The sequence below is a fragment of the Petaurus breviceps genome, unplaced genomic scaffold (genome assembly GCF_028583685.1).
Source record: "Petaurus breviceps papuanus isolate PSGF00001 unplaced genomic scaffold, PetGlider_PUasm1.0 91041, whole genome shotgun sequence".
Classification (NCBI taxonomy): domain Eukaryota; kingdom Metazoa; phylum Chordata; class Mammalia; order Diprotodontia; family Petauridae; genus Petaurus; species Petaurus breviceps.
Genome location: NW_027187400.1, coordinates 31,766,322 through 31,793,955, shown reverse-complemented (window position 1 = coordinate 31,793,955; position 27,634 = coordinate 31,766,322). Strand labels below are relative to the sequence as shown.

Here is a 27,634-nt window from a genome sequence, read left to right as displayed (position 1 = left end):
AGAGAGAGAGACAGAGAGACAGAGAGACAGAGAGAGAGACAGAGAGAGACAGAGAGAGAGAGAGACAGAGAGAGAGAGAGACAGAGAGACAGAGAGACAGAGAGAGAGACAGAGAGAGAGAGCAGTCCCCTAGAAGAATTGGTGAGTGAGAAGCACTCAGGCAGGTCTGGTCTACTTCAGAAGGGTCTGGGCAGGGAGTCCTATTGACAAAAGAACAGAGTAACTGGTTCTTGTAAAATACGAGCTGCTGACTGGCTATTGTGCTACCTTATCCAGGGGCCTTCCATTTGTTTGGGGTCAGGGATCATGTCCTCCTGTTTTGGAAGCTTAAAAAATAACCCTGACATTCTCATGAAACCTCATGCTTTTTTGAAACTGTTTTCACCCATGGTCTCTGGCAGATAGATGAGAAAGCTGAGGGTCAGAGAAATTAAGTGACTTGTCCAAGGTCAACTCATCTATCTAAACACAGTGTATTTATTCAGCATTTCAGAACCTGAAACTTAGGTTCTCAGTGTGGGAAGGGGAACACAAAGTCTTTCCAGCCCAACCTGGATCATACCAAGGACCCCCTCTATAACAACAAAAACCAGCAACATGATGATGATGATAGCCAGAATTTATATAGCACTCTTAGGTTCACAGAACCTTTTATACATGTTAGCACATTTTGTCATTAAAATAACCCTGTGAAGAATGCAGAGTTATTATTCCCATTTTACAGATAAAGAAATTAAGGTACATAGAGCATCCGTGATTTTCTCAGGGTCACATAAGCTAGTTAGTAAGTGAGAATTTCAACTCAGATCTTTCTGATTCCTAAATTCACCTTTCTCTCCATTAGGATACTAAACATATTTGCAATCTAGCCTTTACTTGGAACCCTTGGAAGCCTCCAGTAAGGAGGGGGCCACTAACATTTTGAGGAGCACCTTTATACTTTTCCAAAACTCTCATTGTTAGGGACTTTTACCTTCTCTCAATCATAAATTTACCCTTTTTAAATATCTACTCTCTACTGCTAATGCTGGTCTCTTGAGGTCAAGCAGAATGATTCATGTTGTTTTTGAGCCATTTCAGTCATGTCCAAGTCATTCATGATCCCCTTTGGATTTTTCCTGGCAATGATACTATTTGCTCTTTCCTTTAACAGCCCATTTTACAGATGAGGAACTGAAGCAAGACAGCTAGTAAATGTCTTAAGCAGGATTTGAACTTGTGTCTTCCTGATTCCAGGTCTTACACTTTATCTTCTGTGCCACCTAGCTGCTCATTATCACTGATAGGATCAGAGATATGAGCTGGAAGCTTCAAGCCATGTAGTGCAAAACCCTTATTGTACAGATGAGAAAACCCAATGCATGTCGTGACCGCTTCTTGAGAGGGTCATTACAAAATGATTTCACCGCTTTTCTCCCTACTTCCCTTCCCAGACACTGCTATTTGGGTGGCTATTTCATAGGAACATAGATTGAAAACTAGAAGAGAATTTATATGTCAACAAGTCAAACCCCCTAATTTTCCTGTGGAGGAAACTGAGTGCCAGAAAGGTGAAATTATTTTCCCAAGGTCACAAAGCTATAGTATCAGGTAGAAGAACAGATTTGAAGGCAGGTTTTGTCATTTCAAATCCAGTAATCTTTTCACTCAAACACTCACTTGTCCTGTGTTCTTATGCATTTCATTTGCCTTCCCTTGGCCTCCTTCTCTTTTTCTGTCAGATAAGGGGCATAGATTAGATGAACACTAAAGCCATTCTAAAATTCTAGCATCCAGATGATATGACTGCTAGCTTAGATTGCCTTGCAAAATAACACAAAAACAACCACAATAAAGAAACATCAAATCAAACATACTTTACATACAAGTACTCTCTGGATTGAATAAATCACAAGGGAGTTCGCAGCTGTGCCCACTACTCCTCATAACGAGAACTGAAATTAGGATAGTAACTTGTAATCACGCTGCATAACAATGGATAACAATAACACATTACCATCCGACATGCTCCCAAATGTCTTGAGAGTGTTGGAGCCTGTATGACGACCCTTCCCGAAGTTAATTGTTTGGAGACGCTTGAGCCTCAGCCCGCCTGGAAAGTGGTAATCATAGAACCGTGTGTGCTGGAGGGCACTTAGGAGCTTGAGGGGAGACCCACTCACTGCTCACAGGTGGCAGGCATGCCAAGTATCTGCTATTTTCATGCCATCACTGGTAAATCAAGGGCACACATCCCAAAGATGATAAGGAGTTTCCTTATGTCAAAAATTCCATAGACTCCAGTTCCAGCTGCTCAAAGTCAGCCAGTCATAAAGAGGATTTGAAGGAATTTGTTGGGAAATCAGAGAACCTTTGATTATAAATATGTAAAATCCAGTGGGCCCAAGCCTTCACTTTGGAAACCAAGACCCTGGGGAGAGAGTTTTCTTTGGGGTTTTAATTAGGAGCCTTCACTTACTCCTCACTGTTCATAACTTGACTTGTATTCATGTTTGATTGCTACCTACAACTTTGACTCATACATTCACTTTTTCCCTAAAAAAGCAATCCTTTAAGTCCTGGGCATGCTCAGGAGTCAGAGAATAGTTTATGGATTCTTAGGAGTAGAAAGGTGCAAGTCTAAGTATGACTACCCCTCTCTCTGTTTCCTCCCTACTGCAAAAGCAGCATACTAAAGTGAGGAAATTATGAAATGTTCACCATATTGGTTTGAATATAGGCAGCATGTTTTCTTCTCAGTCTGTCTCCTGTAAAATGTTAATGGGGGTAATAATTAGTGCTATTTTTCAATGTGTAAAAGGAGTTGGATTTGTCCCATTAAAAGGTCAAGAGATAGCTCTGATCTCCCACTTATATTGTGAAAAGATCTCAAGGAATGCCTGAAGCTGTTGGAGAGAATTATGGTATCTGTAGGAGATTTGTGGGAGAACATACATAAAATGTAAACAGAATGAGAAGTCATTTATTTACTGTGACATAGACCCTTAAACTAGTTATCCTAACACTCTCTCCTCCCTCTCTCTCAAATCATCTATCTACATCTGCATACCATTCCTCCCCCAAGATTGCTTTCTAATAGAATGGCCTTTTAGAACCGAGAGTAACCATGATGCCAAAAAAAGACATTGTATTAAGAGCTATAGCTATATGTGTGTCAATCTAATGTATGCTTGTATGTACACATATATGTATAAAATAAATATTCAATATAAATAATATTACCTATATAATATAAAGCATGTACAAAGCATCTATAATATAGATGCACACTTATCATATATATATATATATACATATAATCTTCAAGTACTTGAATGAATTCTTAACTCATTAATTAGGATGCTTCTTCTAAGTATGCCAGTTACAACCCATCTAGGCCTACCTCTCCTCTGTGAGTCCATGCTCCACCAGTAGTTCATCAAACTCTAGGAATTAAAGTTTTTTTTTTATTTCTGCCTTAGTTGTGATGATTCCATTGCGTTTAAAGCTTGCAGCCTATCCGTTAGTTATTAACTATTCTTCCATATGGCCTACAAGCTTCTTCTGCATTGCATAGTTTCCTGATGAATCTTATACTTTGGCTCTTCTTCCAAGTTCCTTAGTTGCTATGAATTGTAGCCAACATGTCTATGTGTTTCTCCATTTCCTCTTGTGTGAAAAACACATATATGTACAAACACATACTTATATACATGTAGCTCAACCTCCAATCTCAGTGCCCCGGTTTTGCACTGATGCCTGCTCTCTTTTTCTATTTCTGCCTGAGCCGAAGATATTAAGACCTAAGAGATGGAACAGTTTTGGAAGAGAGACAGAGACAGAGACAGAGACACAGAGACATACAGAGAAAGAGACAGAGACACACACAAAGACTTACTCAGAACTAATTGGGAAATAAGAGAGGGAAAGAAAGAGACACAGAGAGACAGAGACTCAGAGACAGACAGAGAGAGAGAGACAGACAGATATACACACAAAGACAGGGATAGAGAGACAGAGAGAGAAACACATAAAGAAATACAGAGAGATAGAGAGACAGAGATAGAAAGAAAAAGAATTCTCATTTCTGTCTTTTTACATCTAATAATTATTTTGACTAATCAATTGGGCTTTCTCTGTGAATGACAACCTCAACTCATGGTTAGCAGCTAAATTCACATCTTCTACCTATAATCAGGTAAATTACCTTTATCGTATAATCATAAAACAGGTTAGTTGTCTATATTTCTGTAGTCATTAAACTAGAAGTGCTCTGCTTCATTATTCATTCATATTCAAATCAGTAAAGAAAGCACCCCTCTCCATTCATCCCAATATTCTATAGCTTATATCCCTTCTTCTGACTGCCGTGTGAGTGCTTCCCTGTGTGCGTTCTCCATAAAATAGTCTTTCAGCCAAGTGTATGTTTGGCATTCCAACAAGATGGCCAACCTATTGAGCTGCGCATTCTTTAGTAGAGTTTGAATGCTTGTCAGTTTACTTCTAGTAAGGACCTCAATGTCTGGGAGCTTATCCTGCCAGGCGATCTTCAGAATCTTCCTTAGAAGTGATTCAGTTTCCTGGCATGGCACTGGTAGACTGTCCAGGTTTCACAGGCACACAGCAGTGAGGTCAGCACAATAGCTCTGTAGACCTTCAGACTGATATTCAGTCTAATACCTCTTCTCTCCCACACTTTCCTTCAGAGCCTCCTAAACACTGAACTAGCTCTGGCAATGCATGTGTCAGCCTCATTATCATTGTGTACATCCCTAGAAAGGATGCTGCCAAGGTAAATGAACTTACCCCCAGCATTCAGACCTTCTCCATTGGCTGTAACTAATGGATACACATTCGGATGGTGCGGTGGTAGCTGATGGATCACTTGTGTTTTCTTGGTGTTAATTGTTAGGCCAAAATTAGCACAAGTGGCAGAGAATCCATCTATACTTTGTTGTATCTCAGCTTCAGAGGCTGCACTGAGTGCACAATCATCTGTAAACAGAAAATCATATACCAACACTGCGTCCAGTCCTGGAATGTGCTGTGTGATATGGGAGACATTGGCACAGGACCACCCAGCACGGCGTGCCCTCATCAGAGAAGGTGCTGTGCTCTATGAGCAAACAGATTTGCAGCGGCTCAAAAGAAGCACAAGATGCCCAAATTTAGCCAATCCACCCAAATATTCCCATTTGTGCCTGACCGGTGGTAGAGCATTCTGAGCTTACATTATTATTGTGTTATCAGCCACAGCAAGCTATCTAAACTGTAACTTGACTCCAACATAGTGATGTCGTTTGGGTCCTCTTCAAGAAAGAACAGCAGCCACCTATAACTTATCATATACAGGTGAGCACATGTTGGCTCAGAGCTCAGAGTTAGGTCAGTCAGTTAGGCAATACGTACTTATTAGCAATTACTATGTCCTGGGCACTGTGCTAAATTCTGGGGCTGCAAAGAAAGGCAAAAGGCAGTCACTGCCCTCAAGGGCATAATCTAAAGGATTTAACTCAGTCACTTCTCTTAAAATCCTGAATTGGACAAATGTCCCCAGACAAGGCAACTGTTAAAGGAGATTTAATTCAGCAATTTAATTTCCTCAGAAGTAGAATAATGACTCAGAGAAGTCAGTTGTCAAAAGTCACCCCTTACATTCTTCCCTCAGTGACAAATTTTCAGTCTCTTCAATTTAATTAGGATTAACTCTAGATGCAAACCAATAAATCCTAATATTTTTGTAGTTTTTATGTTTCAGATTTTGAAACACAGAAATCTTAATATTTTAATGTAATTTCTCTATAAGTTATGGTATTTTTAATATATAATATTCAGAAAGCAATGAATTACATAGATTATATGTATTAAAACATCACACATACTTATGATAATAGTATATTTCAAATATTGCATGCAAGCAATCATATCATTTACAATAAAAAACAAACCATAATTCAAAAGTAGTCATGTATAGCATTGTAAAATATAATGTGATATGTGATATACTTATATGATGTAAGTATAATATGATAAAATTAATATAATTATGGCATGTGATGTATAATATAGCATATTGTATAATTGTAATGTGATAAATTAATATGATGATGATATGAATGCAAAACACACTGTTTTGTAAACACGTTTAGCTGCAAGAATAAATCTTTTCTGGTTTACTTAGTACACTGTAAGTCAGGCTAGTCAGGGTCCCAGATGTGGGGGTTGTTGCCAGTTGTCCTGACCTCTGCCTTGCCACTGGATTATGATGACTCAGGAGGAGAGAGTGAGACTGGTGGCCTTGCACAGCCCTGCCTCCCTTAAATCCAATTCACTTGCAAGTAAAGATATCACTCTCCTGATGTTATTGATCCTCTTCCAGTTAGAAGGCTGAGCAACAACAATATCATTGTAATGTCCCCCTGAATTTAATATAAAGGTATCGGTTGTTTAAATATTGCTGTTCTTTAATGTTTATTCTTAGATTACTGAAGTATTAGGCTTTGTATTATACTGCCCCATAAATGTATTTTGTTAGTTAAGACTCTACAGCTGGTAGGGGCGGCCTGGTGGCTCAGCGAGTAAGAGCACCGACTCCAAAGTTGGGAGACCTGGGATGGGTTCCAGCCTCAGATACCTAGCACCACACCCAGAAATAACTGGCCGTGTAACCTTGAGCAAGTTACTTAACCACAATTGCTTATAAAAAAAAAAAGATTCTACAGATGGACTACTATCATAAAACATAGGTGCTTCTGGGTTCAACACCTAGATGGAATTTTTGCAACATTCTCTTCACTCCCTTTTCATCCACTTTGTTTGACATATTCATAGTAGAATTACTTAACTCTCTAGAGGATATCACCATTCAGTTAGATTAGCATCATCTGACCTAGAATTCTCCTTAGTTCTAGTCAATATTTTAGGATTTCTCAATGTAATATCTACTTTAAGCAAAATTCTTCTTAGCAATTCTTTGTGGTCTAAGTGGGAAAAACCTGACATTGCATTTTCTTGCATTGTTTTTATATTGTCATTTTTTACTGAAATAGTTTTTTCTTCTTTTTTTACTAATTCATTTGTACCAGTTGGGTTAGTTATATTTCTTTTCTATAAAGCCTCTTTTTATTTTATTTAATTTCACCATGTAACTTAAAAAAATGCCCTATATTTAAACATTTACTTATTAACATTTGCCAATATTCTTTACATATCTAAGTTTATTTTCAAAATCTTGTCATTTTTCTTTCATTTCTTTAATTTCTTACTGCTATGTATTTTTCAACTTTATTTATCACTTTTTCCCCTGAACTAAATGATCATTCTGTTCTCATTTACACTGAACATACTTATGTCAAGCTAATCCACAATTATAGCAGAAAATTATCTGGCTTTTCTAATTATATGTTGATGATAGGATTTTGATATTGAGTTGATGTGATATAAATAATGATGAGGCCATTCTTACTGTATTAGGCGTTCAGTACATCTCCATCCCTGGTTCCACCTTCATTCTCAAAGCTAATTTTTGAGAACCAGCTTCTTATACACTGATCCTGTAGTCCTCTTTTCATTGCAAACAAAATGCATATGTCCTTCTAAGCTAGAGATGTAACAAATATATAGGTCTTTCCTTCATTTGGTCTGAGATACAGATATATCAAAAGACCTGGATCTCTGCTCTTTTAATGTCTGATTTCACAAGGAGTGTGGTCTTGTCTATTCTTTCACCTTCTATGCAGATTTGACAAAACCCTGAATGTAGTCTGAATTACTCAAAATGAGCTTCTGCTTAAATTTTATTGTCCATTACAGATAGCTATTGTAAGGTTTTCCAAAGACTGGCTAAGTTGAGTCTTTATCCCATTCAGATTGGTTATTTTAACAATTCATCAAAGTGTAGCAATGTTTGCTTATGACAGAGCAAACTGTATATCCACACACTCTCGGAAGCATGATGCTCTCGCCAATCTCTTCCAGTCTAATTTCATTGACTTCCTCAGGTTTGGATTCTTCTCTTAATATTAATCTTTACTCTTCATCCAAGTTATGAACTCAGAGTCATTCCCCTTTCTACTGAACAGTATACCTGATGAAATTTCAATGTATTTGCCTAGGTATCCCTCCACCATCACACTGCCTTTCTGGTCTCTACAAATCCTGATGAAATTTCAATGTATTTGCCTAGGTATCCCTCCACCATCACACTGCCTTTCTGGTCTCTACAAATATTTTGCTAAGTCATTTCAAGGGCTTCAGACTTTATATTTTCCAGCATCCCAAACACTGTGCCTTTAATAATTTCCAGTAATTTCTGTTTCTTCTCTACTTCAGGTACTTGCCACTATGGTGAGGCTATAGTTACACTTCTAACCCAAATATCACAGGTTTCTTCCTTGGGGACACTGCTCCTTCCCTGCGAAAAATTCTAAATTAGGTCTATGATTTCATTGAGATGTAATATTATATTCTATGATGTGGAAGAAGCCTATTAATATCTCTTGTTGTTTCTAGCTTTTCAAATAGCTTTTTATTCCAAGTAAATTCTAATAATTTATCTCCAGATACTCCCTAATTAATTAAAAAACATTTAAACTCTATGAAGTATCCTCTCTTCCTCTGTGAGAGGTTCTACAATCAGACTCCAATCACTTTCTGAAATCCCTATCCTATTAGGAATTTCAGAATGACATATAACTTCAGATAGTTGACAGAAAACAAATGAACTTTTATTTTTTTCTTCCTAAATCTTATAGTTGGTGCTCCATAATTCCCTACAATTTCAGTAACATCTTCGAAAATAATTTTGATATACTCATTTCTTAAGTCGGTTTCTATGGGACTCCATTTCAATTTATTAGCACCAGTGCTCAAAAGTTAAAACATCTGGATTATTAACTTTAAGTCCCCATATTTAGTAATAGTAATAGCCAAAAAAAGAACTAAAGTTACTAATGTGTTAAATATTCAAATCCTCAAAATTATATCACAGAAATAGCTCTGATTTTATAAAAGAAGACCCTGAAAAACTGTTCAAAAGAATTCATTTTTTTTCTTTAAAGGATCTTAGTGAAACTAAAATAGCCACTAAATCCTGGGTGGAGAATCTCTCCAATGACAATGAAAAAGCTACCCTTTTAAATCCCTGATAAGCCTTACAGTGTATTCTGAGTGTGACATTAATGCCCACCTCTTGTCTTTCTTCTCTTTTCTTTTCTTGAGTTTCTTTGTCTCTGCCTGTCTGTCTCTCTGTGTCTATCTGTCTGTCTGTCTCTCTCCCTCTGTCTTGACTTAAACATGTATTGGATTTATGTGAGGTAGACTTTCATGAAGTTACCAGCCTTATTTTTTTTCTTGAGTCATTGAAATCCATTGGCAGGACAAAAGTCCAGATGATTGGTGATACCCTGAGATGCATTGGATGACCAAGTTCTAAATATTCCACCTCCCTTCATGACCATTGGAAAAAAAATATTCTCATCCACTTATTCTGACAAGGAAGATCTTCATATACTTGGTATGGACATCCCCCAGGATGATACTTATATAGCTACTACTCTAACTCTCAGGATATTAGGAGCAACCATTTGGATCATTATACCCACCAGCAATGAATCACTCGAGTCCTCACCAGTACATTTTCTATGAACAAATCATATAGTAAACAGTTAATCTTAATCAAAACATTTGCTGAGCATTTGTTCAGGATAGTTACATCTCTAACCCAAATATCCCAGGTTTCTTCCTTGGTAATATTTCACCTGTAAATCCTATTCATGCTCTCCTACAAATATTCATAATGTCAATGGGGAGGCTAGACTCACCCTTAATGCCTCCTGTAGTAAGGTATCTAGGTAGGGAGTACATGTGGCCAGGACAACTCACAACTCTGTAACTGAAGATTTTGGTATTCTCTTTCTAGCTTGAGAATTTTGTTTTAATAACATTTCCATGATCAGCATAGAGTGTATGTTCAACAAATCTTCCCATTGGTAAGCTGAGCTGATCCCCACTGTACCACTGTATGTTCCCAACATTATACTTGGCCCAATTTTTTAACTGGACCAATTGATTTCCTGGAAGACTTCAGAGATAACTCTGCCAATAAGCTGTTCTTTTCCTCATCTGGACTTACTCTTCAGTAGCAGCTGGGGTATCTATCACTTCTAGCTTCAAATTTAGTTGATGCCTTCAGAAGTAGTGTTGAGTTAGGTGAGGAAAATACACCAATCTATATCCTAAAGTTAACAGTAGCCTCTCCAACTCTTCTGCTTTGGGGGATTTTTTTTCTCATTCAACATTTTGGAAGAATAGGTGAACATATAGAGAAATCTCTGCTATCTTCTATTTCATTTTCCCTTCTCTATTTTTACTCCACAACAAATCACATATGTTCTCTACATTTCTTCTGTTCAAAAAGAATTCAAACTTGTTTTTAGGGTATCTCTGCAATACCAGGGCAGCTATTAAAACTTGGATGGAGAATTTTTTTTCAACAAGATCCTGATAATGTAAAGAACCCTTATAGCCCAGTCTCAGTGTGGCCCCACTTCCCCTTTTTTCTCTTTTTCCTTTTTTTTGTCTCCTCCTCATCCTCCTTTTCTTCCTTAACCCTTTATATTCTCCTCTCAGTGCAAATTTCCCTCTATAGGGAATTCTATCATTAGGTAAGAATTTGTTTTAACTTACATTTGAAGTTTCTTCCTACTCTAAGATTCCATAAATCATATTTTGAGCCTTGGAATAATGTAAATTATATAGTAATGACTCAAGGAGTGAATACTGAACTGCATGCAGAATTTGTGATTTCTATTATTAACTCAGATTAACTAAAAAATCAACAAGGGTCTGGGGAAAATAATTAAATATATTCCCTCCTACTTTGAGAAGTGACTACTGAGGCATAGTATGGGATACAGTGTTCAAGATGCTTATAGTACCAGATGTTTTTGCTTAATTGTATTTCTTTGTTACAAGGGAGGACTCAGTTTTTAGAGGGGGAGGAGGACAAAGATGGAAACATTCCAAAAAAAAATGAATGTGATGCAAAAAGCAAAAGGCATCAATAGAATGAATTTAAAAACAGAAGAATCTGTGATTTTTCTCAGCATAGCATAGGAAACTTGGAATATGGAAACTCTTTCCATCAGTTCAGATTGAGGACCAATACAATATCCACATAATACAGTGGAGGGGAGACATGGGGGAATGGATTTGGCATCAAAGACCTTGGGACCAAGTCTTCCACCTTCTACTTGCCATGTTCATAACTTGGGCAAATTATTTAAGTACTTGGGTAGCCTCGATTTTCTGATCAATGAAATGAACAGATCTCACCAAATATTTTCTGAATGTCTAGCTCTAAATCTAGGATCAAAGACAGATCAATGGACTTGATTATTTAGCTGTGTATACATGCTGTGCTAGGATCATGGTATTAGTAGTAAAGAAAAGGGACTTAATTAATGTCCTTAAAGAGTATAGTACCTAAAACACTCCAGTGCTTATGAGGAGCAGGGATGGGAGGGTTGTATGCAAAAGGCATAGAATTTCTGAAATGGCACAGCCTTCTGGGCCTAAGCTTTTTTGCATTGAAGACAAAATTAAAACTCCTTATCGTCATCGTTTTTGCAAAAAAAAAAAAAGCTGCTTGAACCTAAAGGCACGTGAATTGTAGTGAAGATATCAACTAAGAGTCCCTGACACAAAGTGATGCTTTCCTAGGGCTGAAGATGGTGGGTGGGGATGTTGATTGGAAGGAATATCATGTTGTATCTTATGGTAAAACTCTTGCAGTTAGGGCTTCCCTTTATTCATCCAAGGTACTCTTTATGGCCTATCAATAACGATTGGCTAGCAATTTGATCTGATTTGATTGCTCAAGAAGGAAAAAAAAATCTGGATATGGTAAAGAACTTCACAAGTATTCAAGTAACATGGACTAAACATTTGATATATAGAAAACCTTATGTTAGGAGGTTATTGAAATGAACTCAAAAGAGGATAGGCTCATACTTGGATGGAAAGTTGGGAGGGACTGTGGAGACATTCTAATCCACCTACCTCATTTTCCAGTTGAGGAGATTGAGGCCCAGGGAGATTAAGATATTTAGACAATGATGATAGAGTCCTTTGGTATCTAAAACTTTCCTCAATTAGACCCCTTTCTACCTTGCTAGTTTCCTATACTTGACACACCTTCACTCTACAATCCATCTCTACTGACCTGTCTTATCTTGTCTCCAACACAATCCTTCCTTACTTTATTTCCTCTGTCCATTCCTTTGTGCTGTCTACTTCCTAAGCCTGGAATGTTCTCCCTCCATACCTCCATCTCTTAGAATTCTTAAATTCCTTCAAGACTCAGATGGAATCCCTCTTTCTGCACCAAAGCCTTTCCCCAGCTCTCCAGTTACAATTTTTTTTTCCATCTAGCACCACCTCTACCTACTTTGTATTCATCTTGTATGTACCTAGCTTGTTATTTAAATCTTGTTTCCCTCACAGAGTATGAGCTTCTTGGGAGAGGGGGGTACTAATTTTGCTATTATTTGTTTGGTTTTGTATCCTTAGGATTTACTATGTGTTTGACACAGTAAGCAATTAATTAATATATGTTGGTTCACTGATTAAGGACTTCAGTTTAATAATTCAATTTAGAAGATATTTATTAAACACCTAATGAATTTAGAGCATTGTATATGGGGCTAGGGAAAATGCAGTCTTAGATAAGACACTACCCATGTCCTCAGGAAGCTTACAGTCTAATTGGAAGGATATGAAATGGGCAGGTACGATGCAAGACATTGCACAGAAAAGATCACTAGATGGTTAAGTGCCTGTAATATCTGAGGAGGACAGAGCAAGGGTCATTACTGACTGGGGTAGAAGTGGGAAGCTTGGGAAGGCTTCATGGAAGATGGCATTTGAGATTAACAAGAGATGACTTCACTGAAGGGCAGTCCAATGTATAGGCAGTGTATGCGATTGTATCCCTACCTTTTCTCTAGCAAAATCCATCCCAGTTAATCAGCCCGCTTCCATAGTTACAACATTAGGAGATAGGAACAGGACCTGTGATTTCATTTCCATAATGAATTCCGTGGTGACTTTGCAACCTCCACTGATGCATGTCACAACATTCTTTGCAAGTTATTATCTTAGAAAATTACCCAAGAGAACTCAGAGGTTATTGGAATGTAGATTTGAACTTGTAAGGGTCCTTAGAGGTAGTCAATTTCAAACTGCTCATTGTAGAGATGAGTAAATTGAGGCTCAAAGAAGTTAATTGACTTGCCCAGGGTTGTACAATCAGTAAGTATTTGATGAGATATTTAAAGTCAGGTATTTCTGATTCCACATCTAACACACTCTCAACTCCACCCCACTGGTCATCAAATGACTGGCCCTGGTTCATTCAGCCAGTATGTTTATGAGGCATAACTTGAACCCATATCTTCTTGAATTTGAGGACAGATCTTTTCCCCTTACATCATAGGTCTCAACCAATCAACCAAGGGTACTTATACTTCTGACAATAACCAGACCTAGAATAAAATGTAACTGGGGAATGTGTAACAAAGCAAATAAAAAATACAATAGAACATAGCTAATGTTAATATGTGATTATCTAAACCTTCGGGATTCAGTTTAGTGAACCTCATATCTATTTGAGTTTGACATGACTACCCTACCTCATGTTGACTTCCCTTACTTTCCTTACTTAACTCTTCTCCACTCACATTTTCCTTATAAACCTCATTACGTCTGGAGTGAAGATTAATCTGTTTATTATTAAAACAAAACAAAACAACAAAACTCTGATAGGAGAGCAGAGATCCTTATTAGTCCTGTCATGCTGCAAAGACTTCAAGTATGAGTCTGGCAATGGGTGGGGCATTTGTTGTCCAAGGCCCAGCCCAACTGAGTTGAGAGGCTTCCCACTGGAGGTTTAACTTCAGGAACATGGCTTTGTTTTGGCTGTGACTCCACAAGTGAGTGACTCAATGGATAGAGTGCCAGACCTGAAGTCAGGAAGACCTGAGTTCGAATTTGGCCTCAGACACTGGTGCGACCCTAGGCAAGTCACTAACTCCCTTTGCCTGAGTTTTCTCACCTATAAAATGAGCTGGAAAAGTAAATGGCAAATTACTCAAGTATCTTTGCCAAGAAAGCACCCAAAGGGGGCACAAAGAGTCAGATATGACTGAAATGACAACAACAATCTCTGCCACCAAACCTACTCAGGTCTGCAGCTGGAAATCCCACGTCAGGTTCCTTTGTTGCTGTGCAGCTTTCTCCCCCTCTCTGATCCCATTTCATCTGTAAGTGAAGGGGCTTCACTCAATGATTTCCACTATTCCTTCATCTCTAAATCTATGAAACTATAATCCTAAATGGATACAGGAAATTATACTTGATTTAGAGTCCAAAGACCCTGGGTTCGATTCCTGCCTGTGCGATCCACTAACCCTATGGACCAGGAACAAGTTATCCCATGTAAATCCTACCTTTACACTAACTCCCTGTGTGATCGTGGCCAACTGTTTCATTTCTCTGGGCCTCAGTTTCCTCATCTGTAAAATGAAGGGATTGGGCTCAATGGCCTTTGAGATCCCTTCTAGCCCCAAGCTACTGTGATCTCTGGTAATTTTACTTTGCTACCTGAAGCCTCAGTTTCCTCATCTATAAAATAAGACATTTGGACAGGATGGCCTCCAAGATCTCTTTCAGCTCTTTACTATCCTCTTATTTTCTTTCCAAGCCTCCATCACCCCATCTGCCAAATGGGGTTACAACTACTCACACCATTCCTCTCAGGGATGTTAGAAGAAAAACTAAGTGGCCCAGTGGATAGGACATTGGACTTGGAGTCAGGAAGCCTGACTCAAATCCTGCCTGAGACACTTACTAACTATGGGAGTCTGGGCAATCCAGCCAACCTGTGTCTGACTCAGTTTCCTTATGGCAAAATGGAGATAATAATAGCATCTGCTTTGTCAGAATATTGTGAGGACCAGTGTGTAGAGCACTCTGCAAACTTTGAAGTGCCATATCAATCCTTTATTTTTAACCTTAAATTGTTATAGAAACATAGGCTCTCATTATTACCCTTCTATTATTACCTGAGACAGTAGAATAACAGGCTAACATGCATGAATTTATCTGATTAACTCATTAACACCTGGCTCCATCTGCAAAGACAGACAGCACAGAAAAAAAATATGCAATCAATTAATCTTTAAATAAGTATTTATTAAACACCTACTAAGAGTAAGGCTAAAAGGAAAGACACTGACCTGGTTCACTGGCATTTTTTTTTTTCACTGAGGGTCTCTAGCCGGTCTTTGTGCAAGAGCATCAAAGTATTGAAAATAAGGCCTAGATCTTGCTATTAAATGTAAAGTGGGAGGGATGTAGTGTTGTACAATGGTTAGGGTATTAATCAGCAAGACCTAGGCTTACCTATGAATGCTACAGACCATGTGCCTTTGGCCAAGTCAGTCTCCTTAGTTTCTTCATCAGTAAAATCAGAATGATAATGACTGCCACACCCTCTTCACAGGATTTACTTGAGGCTCAACTGAAATGACTGTGACTAAAAACTTTTGAAACTTGAAGTCCTTTATAGGCATCAGCTATTATTATTTTTCCTCCATAATGTTGCCTGGGGTCAAGTGGGACTGATTCATCTCAACTAATATAGAAGTTGAGGTTAGGCTTCTTATGGCAATTATAATAGACAAAGTACCCCAGTCTAGGCCACCACACCTATTTCTGTCATCATGCTCCTCTACCAGAAATAGATAAGATTTGTCTCTATTACCACCCTGTCTGTGCAAATCTGTCTTCTTTTTGTATAAAAGAAGGGACATTTATGGCTAGCAGCTGTTCAAATAATAGACATATCAACCTTGTAGTAATGATAGCTCCCACGTGGAGAGAACTTTAAGATATATGAGCTGCTTTATGGAGAGGCAACTAAGTTATATGATGGTTCTTAGAGTGCTGGGCTTGGACTCAGAAAGACCCAAGTTCAAGTTCTTTCTCACATACTTACTAGCTTAGTGGCCTTGGGCAAGATACTTAACTATGTCGGCCTCATTTCATTCATTTGTTTAAAACAAATAAAAGGATAATAATAGCACTGATCTCTCAGGATCATTGTGAGGCTCAAACAAGATAATAATACATGTGAAGTGCTTTACACACGTTAAAGCCTGAGATAAATAAATGTTAGTAATCTATGCACATCATTTCATTTGGGCTTCCCCAAAACCTTGGGAGGCAGATGCTATGGGGATTATTTTCCTTGTTTCCCAAATGAGGATTCTGCGACTCAGAGAAAGGCAATAGCTCATCCATGGGCATGAAGTAGCAGGGATGAGATTCAATATAACAGTCCCTGGAGGGCCTAGTAGCAGGCGGTACCTTGGGGACCCTATCTCCTCCCCTTCCTCGACTCAGCTCCACCAGGCTTGAAAGAGCTTGGTAGAACATCTAACAGGAAAAGCTTCTTCCCTCATGCTTCCTGGCAATGCTACTCCTTCAGGCTAGACACTGATGCCTCATCCCAAGTCACTCAAGAGAGGACCCAGATTTCTGGCTACAGTCCATCCCTCAGACCAATATTCCCCTTCCAACATTGTTGGCTTGGTGCTTTTCCTTCCTTCCTTCCTTCCTTCCTTCCTTCCTTCCTTCCTTCCTTCCTTCCTTCCTTCCTGCCTTCCTTACTTCCTTCCTTCCTTCCTTCCTTCCTTCCTTCCTTCCTTCCTTCCTTCTTTCCTTCCTTCCTTCCCTACTTCCCTTAATCTCTTCCTTCCTTCTTCCTTCCCTCCCTTCCCTTCTCTGGCTTTTATGCTTTATTGCTCTTTCTCCTTTTTCTATTTCTTGCATTATTTTATCTTTCCCTTTTCTCTTTCTCTGTCTTTCTCTCATTGATCTTTCTTTTTATTCTTTCTTTCTTTTCTCTTCTCTTATGACATCTTCTCCCAGAGATCTCTCCTAACTTGAAGCCACAGGATATGGATCTGAATGCAGACTGTTCCACTCATCACCTGCAGCCAACATTTTATGACCTCTGGGGCCTTCTCTACTTCTAAATCTATGATTATATGATTTCCCTAATTATTAGTGCCTGTTTCCTCAATTATCTCATATTTATTTGATATATCCACTTAGCTGTGATTACGTTATATCTCACAGGTTGAATGGAAGTCCCTTGAAGGAAGGAATGATTTCCCTTTTTTCTTTTTGAGGACTTGGCACTCAGTTCATAATAAATAAATGCCCATTGTTGATTCATTTTGAGAAGCAATCTCAGAAAAGACCATAGAGGCAAATTTAGCAGCAGAGCCAATGACTTCTGGGTGGGGGAGGAGAGACCAAGGAACTGCCAAGCAGCAGACACTAGGGAGCCATCTGCTCGGCACCCTGTCCCTGGCAGCTGAAAGAGAAAGGCAAAGCAATGAATTTCAATTTGGGGAGACCTCAAATGAACAGCCCTCCTCCCCCCACCCCCAGGTCCCTTTCACTCCATTTGCTGTCCATGTGGCTGGTCCTTCTGTAGCTCCCTTATGAATTACAGGCAAAAACCTTCAAATGTTGTCCAAAAACATCCAGCCAAGTGCTCCTCCCAGCCTGGCTGGGAAAAAAAAAAGAAATGTCATCTGTTGTTCGACCATGAATTTCTCCATCTCATCCCTCTTCCCTAACTGTGCTATTGTCATATTCAGTCACAGCTGAACTCAATTCATAGATTCTGAAGTGCCCTCTATGTGTTAGGCACTGGGCAAGGTGTTGGAGACACAAATGAAGATATGAAATGGCCCCTACCCTCAAGGAACTTACTTTCTATGGGGGGATGAAACTTAGGTCCAGACAAATATATATATATATATATATATATATATATATATATATATATATATATGATGTTTTGAAATAGAGGAGGGAAGAGATATTCCTAAGGACTAAGGGTGTCAGGAAAGTTTTTTTTTGGAGGGGGTAGGAGGTTGTTTGTTTGCTTTTGCCAAGAAGGAGTATGAGCTGAGCCTTGAAGGAAATTAGGGATTGAAGAAAATATGTCATTTATATAGTCCTTTAAGCTTTATAAAATACTTTAAAATATTATTTCATTTTTTTCTCCATAACAGCCTGAGAGCTAATATTATCCCCATTTTTAAAGATGAGGAAAATGAGGAAGGAATAGGTTAAATGACTAGCCTGTGTTTACAAACCTACTATCAGAGGTCATCTTTGAACTCAGGTCTTCCTGACTCAAGGACCAGTGCTTTTGTCCATTGCATTAGTCAACTTCCAGGTGAATGTGAGGAAGGAGTACATTCCTGGTGTGGGGAACTGTCTATGAAAAGGTGCCGAGGTGGGGTATTAAGAACTGAAGGGACATTAAATAGGCCAGTTGGTCTGGAATATAAAGTAAGTGAAAGGAAGGAATGGGAAATAAGTCTACACAGGACATCTAGCACCAGACTATGAAATGGTTTAAACTAGCCAGCATCAGGCATTTTGTATATTATCCTGGAGGGAAAAAGGTAGCCTCTTAATATTTTTGTGTAGGGATCATAAAATTACAATGAAAACTGGAAGGTACTTTGCAGGTAATTTTTTAACAACTGTAGAAACTGAGGTCTAGTATGGCTTGATTGGCAAAGATAGGGTTTGAACCAAAATTCCTTGAGTTTAAATCCATTTTTCCCATTGTACCATAACGTAGTCATAATCATCCTTTATGAAAATAATTTCAATGGTTGTATGGGGAAGAGATTCTAGAGGAGAGATACTTGAGGCAGGAAAGTCTACCACAGAACTATTGAAATAGTCCAAAAGTAATGATAAGAGATGGTACCAAGGGCTGGGTGTTGTTATGCCAAGCAAAGGCAACTTCCCAAGGTTCAAAATATCAGCATAGCTGCTCTCCATTTTATTCAGTGACAAATTAAGAACAGAGAAAATCAAAATATAGCATAATTCAAAATACAGCATTCACCAAGTGTAATTCAATAATTTCCAAGTACTTCTCCACTCCTGGACATTACATTCATTTAGTCAATCATAAACCCCCTCTTCTCAAATGGAGATTAGTTTCCAATCATAAGTAAAGTACATTCATTTGGTCAGTCACAGAGCACAAAAAAGTCAAAAAGTTTCCCACCCTGGGATAACAACTGACTAGGCCATCTACCCCAGAGTTACAACAAGCTTAAGCACAGCATTTAATACCCAAAGAGAGGTGTTTTCTTCATCTTGACCTGAGGCAAGTTCTCAGAAATCTTTGTTCCTGGGGAGACGAAATTTAGCAAGGCCACAAGATACACTGCCAGTGTCCTCATTAATTCATTCTCTGCAGAACAGTCCTAGGACCCCTGAAAACATTAGCAAAACACCTCCTCCAGGATTTTTGTAAACATACAACAAGAAAATCCTTCTTCAGGGCTTCTGAACCAACAGCAAGGTTCCAGAACCTCGGCAAAAACAGCACTGTCCTTCACCAGTGAAAGCAATTCATTCTCTGTCTGCAGAACAGTCTCTGGAAACCTGAACCAGCAGCAAGGTTCCAGTACATCTGCAACAACAGGACTGTCCTTCACCAGTGGGTGAAACTGGCAAAACAACATCAAAACAGACAAAATATTGGGATAACGGCCATGTCTTCTCAGTCTTTGGCAGCTCTGGGTGGTAACTCTCAAAAGTCCTGTGCAGTTCAAACTGGCCCTCAGCAATCCTCTCCATCTCTCTGCTTCCACAATGGTGCTTCCAAAAAAAATTCTTCTGCCTCTCTCTGCTTGTGCCTCTCTAAATTCATGTCACCAGCTCCTCCCAGTTCATCCCTCTCTTTTCATGTCAACAAGTCCATCCCACAAGTGGGATTCATAAGCTCTGGGTTTTAACACAATCAATCTGAAAACCAAGCCAATACAGGGAGATCTTTAAATTCCATTACTATTACAGGTGTGTGAGTGAAGAGAAGGGCATGGAAAGGAAGAATGTTGGAGACGTAGAATAGATAAAACTTGACAGCTGATTCAATATGGGTAGTAAGCATGAACATATTAGGTGTCTGGAAGGGATCTTAGGGATCATATTTTTCAACCCCCTCATTTTACAGCTAAGGAATCTGAGGCCAATGTGTATAAATGGGTAGCAATGGGCAAGCCTGGGTTTCTCTCAGGGAAGTACATGATAGAGCACAGTTTTAGGGTATCTTAAACAGGTAGCACAGATATATGACTTTAATAAATCTATGGGTTCATTATCATAGGATTATGTATTTAGCTCAGGAAGGAACTCTAGCAGTCATCTACTTCAATCTTCCTCATTTTTATGGATGAGGAAATAGAAGCCCAGAGAGGTTAAGTGTATTTCCCAAGGGCACTCAGGAAAGATTGCATATCTAGAACTGGAAGGGACCTTAAAGTCTAGCTAGTCAAACACTCTCATTTTATAAATGAGGAAAATGAGGCCCTTAGACCCTTAAGTGACTTGAGTTATAGTAGGGTGTCATTAGCAGCATTTGGACTCAGGTCTTTCGATTCCAAGCAAAATATTCTGTTCATTGTTCCATAATGCTGTCTCCTCAGTGGGCTGGTCTTTTCTTCAGTACAAGACACAATCCATCTTTAGTTTCTCATGCTGTTCATGTTTGTTCACATTCCTGATGGAGCCTTCACGGATCTGTCCAATGTGCTGAAGTTCTTCCTCCAGGTATTTTTGCACTCCATGGTAACTGGTAGAGCTTATGTGCTATCTGCTATCCCTAGGACTGGCCACATTATCAGCCCACCACATTTTCCAAACATATATTCTCTCACTGATATCCCACATGTCACTTTTTGTACGTAGGTTGTTGCCATTGGAAATGTGCTTTAATATACCTGCACTTGCCTCACATCTTTCCATCTCAAACATCATCTTACATATTTATGGATAAGGCTTAAAGGTAAAATGATTTCAGCTTTTATACATTGGGTATTAATCCTTTTCTTCTGATTCTGAATCCAAGTACTCTCCTGGCAAAATCCAATGCAATTAAATCAATCATTAATTAACACATATTAATTAAATTGCTACAACTAGCCAGTCAGTATGCTAAGCACCAGGAGATGTATTAAAAGTGAGACAATCCCTACTATTAAGGGGCTTATGTTTGACTTTTGAGGTGATGAAACTATTGATACAAAGAGACAAAAAGCATAACCTTACCCATAAGAGTTTACATTCTAATAGAGGAAAATAGCATTTTATCAGGTAAGTAAGTACCAAATATACACTTAGTAAATTCAAGTAATTTCATGGGGAAGCATTAGCAACTGGGGAGAATGAGAAATATCTCATGGAAAAATGTTGGTGCTGATCCTTGAAATGGGTAGAGAGTCTCAAGATGTAAAAGTGAGAGGACAGTCCATTTGAAAAATAGAGTACAGGCTGCAGAAATGCATGAGATTGGGAGGTAAAGTACCATGTACTTTGTAAAGGAATTAATTAGATTTGGCTGGAATGTAGAGTGTGGGGATGGAGAATAAGGTGAAATCAATCTAGTAAGATAGGTTGGAACCAGACTGCAAAGGGCTTCAAAATAGCAAATGGAGAAGTTTGTACTGCATCCCAGAAGCAATAGGGAGCCCACAAAATTCTTTTGAGTAGAGGAATGGTATAACCATGCTACATTGTTAAATGAGGCTTTGGTCTTAACTTAAATCATAATTTCTTCCCCTAGTACAGGTTGAAATCAATCCAAACCTTCCTACTCTGTGCTGTCTTTCCACAGGGATCAAGACTAAGAAAAGAAAATCCCAAGTGAAGAAACTGTCTCTACTAATGCATGTCCACATTTTTTTCTGAAATTTATAATCTTAGAGAAGCCATTCTCAACCTTTTTAATCTCAAGACCCCTTTACGCACTTAAAATTATTGAGAACCCCTTCTCTCAAGACCTTTTATTTATATGGATTATAGCTATTGATATTTACCGTATAAATTAAAACATCTTAGTATATTATGAAAATTGTTTTGGCCTTGTAGACCAACAGGAATCCCGATCACATCTTGAGAAATGATATAGAGTTGCCTTGAGTAGAAATATCAACCATGTCCCTGGAGTGCTAGATGTAATTGGGGAATATGTAACAAAAATAAACAAAATTAGAATATAATATAGATAATGTTGATATGTGGTTTTCTAAGTCAATATGTGGCCCACATAGATCCTATGTACTGTTTATTGGCCCCATTTCTATTTGAATTTCACCCCACTGGCTTTGTCTAAGGAGGAGTTGAGTAACTAGCCCAGGGGGACAAAGCCAGGGGATATCAAAGATGGGGCCTTGAATATAGATAAGTCCTAGCTTTGAGGTGGGTTCGCTGTGCATTGTGCCATGTTGCTTCTGTCTATGCCCTAGCTAAATTCTCCCCTAAGGATCTGTCTACTCTATTGGAATTTTTAATATCTCAGGGTTATCTTGCTAGCCCTTAGATTGTTATCTTCTCTTTTATTTTCCCTACTTGACTGATCCTCCCCTTTACAAGTCATACCTGCCCTTGATCTGTGTGTGTGAGAGAGTGAGAGAGAGAGAAAGAGAGAGAGAGAGAGAGAGAGAGAGAGAGAGAGAGAGAGAGAGAGAGAGAGAGAGAGAGAGAGAGAGAGAGAGAGAGAGAGAGAGAGAGAGAGAGAGAGAGGGACGGAGGGAGGGAGGGAGGAGACATCCCTTGTTAATGTGCTGGAACTTCTTTATGCCAAACAAATGTATTTTCATTGGCCCTTTGGTCACCCGCCTTTGTGATTGTGCTGAGATTGTGATGTTACTTCATTTGCAACCATAAAACTTGGCTGGGAGAAAAAGTGCTAAAGAAATGAGCTTTTTAGAGAAACTGGAAGCTTGGAACCCCTTGAAACCACATCAGTTCTGGCTCTCATTCATTATCCACATGCAGCACCTGTTAAGACCAAAGGTTTTCTTGGAGGTATTCTGGTTATTGTGAAGAGAAGAATGAGGAAAAGATGGAAATTTCTGATTTCAATAAAATCAGTAGCTTAGATCTGTAGAATTATGGAATAAAAAGTTGAAATCAACATGGGAATATTGAGCATAGAATCTGAGACCTGAGAGGAAATCAGAATATCAAATGCCAGAACTGAAGGATGGTTATAGCATGGAAGGTCAGAGCTGGGAGGGCCCTTAGAACATGGAATGGCAGATCTGGGAGGAACCCTGGAACATGGAATGGAAGATATGGGAGGGGCCTTGGAACATGGAATGGCAGATGTGGGAGGGGCTTTGTACATGGAATGGCAGAACTGGGAGAGAACTAAGAATGAATGTCAGAACTGAAATTCCTTAGCTCATAGACTATGTGAGCCTCAGAGATCATTTCATCCAACTCCCCTTGTTTCACCAATGAGGAGATTATTAATCAGAGAGGTTGAGGGACTTATCCAAAGTGACAGGGTGTCAAAGCCTAGAGCAGAGCCCCCCATATTCTCATTCCTAGCACAACCAACACAAATGGATTTTCTGCCTCTAGGCTTAGAGAGTAAAAAGGATTATAGGTCAGTCTTTGGATTGGATGTATTTCATAGCTGTTTCTTAGTTGTGAAAGAAATAGTAAATCCAAAAGAAAGATCCAGTGGGAAAACTCGTCCATGAGGAAAACCTGTCGTACCTTATCTATATGGATAGAGGCTAGACTTGTGATTTCATAGGCATAGGGAACTCTCAGGTGAGCTACCTCCCTCTACTAAGGCAGATTGGCACCTTCTCTTCAACTTTAGCAATAGAAAGGTGTCTAGAGACCTGAGAGTCTCTTAAATATCTGAATATTTCTTTTTTTTGTACCTAGTTGTTTCCACATTTTCTCTCCATTGACCTGTGAGAACCTTAAGGGCAGTAACTGTCTTTTACCTTTCTTCATATTTCCAATGCTTAGTACAGTGTTTGATACACAGTAGGCACTTCATAAATGTTTATTGACTGACCAACTGACATAGTCACTCTATGTAACAGGAAGAATTGAAACCAGGTGGCTCGGTGGTGCAGTGAATAGAGCACCGGCCCTGGAGTCAGGAGGACCTGAGTTCAAATCCAGACTCAGACACTTAACACAAAAACTAGCCATGTGACCTTGGGCAAGTCACTTAACCCCAATTGCCCTCCAAAAAAAAAGAACTGAAACCTAGGTCTTCCTGGACTGTAAGTTGGATGCTTCATCTATAGTCTACATCACTCATCCTTCTTTCTCTTTCATATGGTAGGTAGTCAAGTTAGAAACAGGCTTTTGTAAGTAGACTTCCAAAATAATGATAATAGACATTCCTCTTGTGTTCTAAGGTGTGCCAAAAGATCTCCATATGCGATCTTGTTTGAACTCACTAGAATGGGATGCAGCCACTCTGGGTATTATTATACCCATTTTGTAGAAGACTAAATGAAGGTTCAGAGACATAAGTGATACTTCAGTGCTCACACAGCTAAGAAATGTCTGTGGCAAGATGTATACCAGTTATTCATGACTCTTTGTTCAGCATATGTTGCACTGTGCTGCACTTTCCAATCCAAACCTTTGTGCAAATGCTACTTTTGCCTGAAGAAAATTAATACCGACTTTTGTTAGAGGAAATAGTGTGACTTGGCCCTTTTGCTTCTTTTCCTTCAAATGCCATGTCCTTTACTAGCAGATTGGGGGTGGGAGAACAGTACTTTTCCCAATCCCAAATATCACTTAAAACTCACAGATTCTGGAATCCTGTACTGAACTTCGGTTTTTTCTCTCTTAATGTTCACGACCTAAATAGTCACTGCTTTCTTACTTCCCAAAGATTTCTCACACACATTTGTCAGAATGCTGGTAGGATCCTAAAGTTCTGGGAAGAACAGTTGATTCTTTGTCTGCTCACCTCTCTCAATCCCATTCCTGACTCTTCTCTTACTGATTTGGAAGTGTGGCACCCCACAGATAAGACTTTTCTGTCATCCTGACCTGCCACCTTCTCCATTGTATGATATGGGATGTACAACAATGCCCATGGAGTTATCCTGTGCTACATTACTCAACACATGTAATATGAATGATAAAATAGATAACATGCTTAATGTACATCCTGCATGATTCCAGGGACTGGCGCGTCTTCGGATAGGGTACAGCCAATCTACCTTTCTCCTTACCGTGCTGTCAACTTAGTAGAAGGAAGGGGTGCAAAATGCAAATGCCCTCTACGAAAAGACTGAAACTTTGAGAAGACAAGATAAATTAGACAGATGGTTAGTTCCAGACAGTTATTTTATAGCAAGGTTTCTTAACCTGGTGCATGTGAACTTTTTTGAAACTTATTTTTATATTAGCAGTTGAATTACAATAAAATGTATTTCATTTTAAACCCCAGGTTATTTTTGTTTATAAATTTAAAAATATTATTTGTAAAAGGGATTCAGAGGCATAACCACAGACAACCAAAGGGGTTCATCCCACAAAAAAAGAAGAGTTAAGGATTAATGGTTAAGAAACTCTGTTATATAACATCCTAACTATAGAACTGAAAAGATCTTCAGACCATTGAGTCAAACATCCTCATTCCATACATAAGGATATTAATTCTAAGATACCATAGAATCTTGGCATCATAGGATTTAAAGTCAAAATGGACCATAGGGGTCATTGAGTACAGGTCCCTCATCTTACACATGAACCATATGACCATTAAGTGTTTGAAGAGGTGTGATTTAAATCCACATGTTCTGGACCCCAAATCTAAGGCCTTTTTCCATTATGTGATGCTGAGTCATTAATATAATCCCTCTTGATCTGAAATTGGCTTCCTGACCCGAATCTCTGCTTCTACAACTGTTTTTCCCGTTTGTCTCCATGCCTTGGAGTCTGGTATTCTAAAGATTCTCTGGTACCCACACAGTCTGGTCTTTTGGTCTCTGCATGCTCACCTCTTGATGCTGGTGCCAATTCTACTCAGATGCCCCGGCATCTTCCTAATCACCAGCAACTGTTGGCCCTGCCTCATGCAGGTTGCAATAGTTCCTTCCTGGCAAGGAGCAGACCTCACCAATAATGTTCTGCAATGAAAACTCACATTTTCCTAGTGCCTTTTTTGGATACTCTCTCACTATCTCAACCAGTCTAGAAGGGAATACGCGGACTTGGTTCTATTACTGATGGGTGCTTTGATCTGCTCTGCTTCTGACCTAGATTCAGAAAGACTCTGTGGGGAAACGGTTGCTTTTCACTCATCGCCCCCCCATCCTTTTTTTCTTTTACAAGTCACATTGCAATTTCTCCAAACTTTTTGACCCTGCAGAGGTTTTAATGAAGCACAGAGATAAGCATCCCCTTCCTGCTGGCTGCTAACACTATTGGTGGATTTGGAAGGCAGAGAAGATGCCGAGGTCCTACTGGGCTCTGTTTGGAAGCTTTTAGCTGTGCAGCAATGAGATTAGCTTGGGTGCCTCCTACCTTCTTTTATGCCCAAATTAAACTGGGAATGTCAAATAGTAGAATGTCAGAGTTGGGAGACTTTCACGATCTTCTAGTCTGATACCCTGATTTTACAGAAAGGCAAATTGAGACCCATCAGAATAGTGAGAAGACCTCTGACATTGACTGAGTGACCATGGTCAAAACCTTAACAAATGCCCATAACCGTATTTTTGGTAGCACTGTTGTGCAGTCATTTTAGTTGTGTCTAACTAGTTCTTCAAGATCCCATTTGAAGTTTTCTTGGCAAAGACACAGGACTGGTTGGCCATTTCCTTCTCTAGATTATTTTACAGATGAAGAAAATGAGGCAAATGGGGTTAAGTGACTTGCCCAGGGTCACACAGCTAGTAAGTGTCTGAGGCCGGATTTGAACTCAAGAAGATGGGTCTTCTTTGTTTTTATTTGTTTGTTTTTGTTTTTGCAGGGGAAGGTGGGGAAATTGGGGTTAAGTGACTTGCCTAAGGTCACACTACTAGTTTTTATGTTAAAGTGTCTGAGACCAGATTTGAACTCAGGTCCTATTGACTCCAGGACTGTTGCTCTGTTCACTGCGCCACCTAGACACCCCCTGAGATGGGTCTTCTTGATTCCAGGCCCAGCACTCTATCCACTGTGTTGTTTTGCTGCACCATATTGCTCTGACAAGAGGCCTCACCTGTTTTTCCTTCTCTCCTTCTGATCAAAGCAATCAGCCTTAAAGTCACATTTATAGATATGGATTCTCCTTGATTTGATGCATTTCATACTGATAACTTTTGAATGGAAGAAAAGTGTGTACCCTCATTACAGCTGTTGGCAGATGATACTGCCTTCCTGCCACAACAGATCAACTCTCCTGTCTCCTTGATTATGGTAAAACCCAGTCAATAACAGTAAGTCATACTTACTTACATACTTACAACTTACATACTTACTTACATACTTACAGTATTTGAAAATCTATCTTCCTCCCTTCCTTCTTTTCTCCCTCTACCCTTCTTTTTTTCGTTTTCTCTCCCTTCCTTTTTTTCTGTTTCTTTCCTTCCTTTCTCTTTCTTTCTTTCCTTCCTTTCTCTTTCTTTCTTTCTTTCTCTTTCTTTCTTTCTTTCTTTCCTTCTTTCTTTTTCTCTCCCTAAACCAGCCAGGCTGAAAGTACAGTGACCACTCATGGCCTAATCCC

The 27,634-nt window shown here is 39.1% G+C and overlaps 1 protein-coding gene and 1 long non-coding RNA gene across 3 annotated transcripts in view; one reads left to right on the top strand and one right to left on the bottom strand.

The window, feature by feature from the left end:
• Positions 1-3,521, bottom strand: part of LOC138153978 (uncharacterized) — a 24,789-nt gene extending 21,268 nt beyond the window's left edge. Inside the window, exon 1 of the long non-coding RNA XR_011166519.1 lies at positions 3,383-3,521. This is a non-coding gene — a long non-coding RNA (uncharacterized lncRNA). The remainder of the gene's footprint in view (positions 1-3,382) is intronic.
• The window catches only part of AJAP1 (adherens junctions associated protein 1), a 269,873-nt gene that overhangs the window by 189,685 nt on the left and 52,554 nt on the right, over positions 1-27,634 (top strand). The window lies entirely within an intron of this gene.